At 61.7% G+C, this 446-nt stretch overlaps 1 protein-coding gene across 5 annotated transcripts in view; it reads right to left on the minus strand.

Moving 5' to 3' along the window:
* The window catches only part of LOC108752307 (AF4/FMR2 family member 4), a 275,024-nt gene that overhangs the window by 216,821 nt on the left and 57,757 nt on the right, over window positions 1-446 (minus strand). Inside the window, exon 1 of one of the 5 annotated variants that reach the window (XM_018493055.1) lies at window positions 85-440. The exons of 3 other annotated variants lie outside the window; for them this stretch is intronic. The gene's annotated coding sequence lies outside the window, so the exon portion shown is untranslated. Of the gene's footprint in view, window positions 1-84; window positions 441-446 lie in introns of those variants that run through there. One more of the 5 variants, XM_018493056.1, reaches the window with a different exon arrangement.

The following is a 446-nucleotide window of genomic DNA, read 5'->3' on the forward strand; positions in this document are numbered from 1 at the left end:
ACCGCACGCCGCGGCACTAACACACCACCGCGATCGCCGTGTCTTGTCGTCGTGGTCGTTCTTGTGTCCGCCACCCTCCTCTACCTCTCCCTCGTGCCGTCGTATAGTAGTGGCGTGTAACAGCGGAGTACGCGACGGGGGGGGAAACTCTGGCAACGTCGCCTCGCCGCACCGAAACGCCGTCATACACCCCGCGTGTATATCGTCTCTCTCCTCTGTCCCTCGGCACGCTCGCTTTCTATCTCTCTCTCTCTTTACCGTGCGCTCGCAACTTCCCGCTCATTCACCGCTCTCGCCGCGCTTATACTCCAATGTGTGTCCGCTGCTCCAATGTCGTTCCCTACGCGCCCGATACGTGCACCTACTTCTACTACCTGTACGCACGCGACACGCACACACGCACGTACGCACACGGAGTGCGGAGTGCTACCGGTGACGCGTCGCCG

This window comes from Trachymyrmex septentrionalis, unplaced genomic scaffold (genome assembly GCF_001594115.1).
Source record: "Trachymyrmex septentrionalis isolate Tsep2-gDNA-1 unplaced genomic scaffold, Tsep1.0 scaffold6, whole genome shotgun sequence".
Taxonomy (NCBI): domain Eukaryota; kingdom Metazoa; phylum Arthropoda; class Insecta; order Hymenoptera; family Formicidae; genus Trachymyrmex; species Trachymyrmex septentrionalis.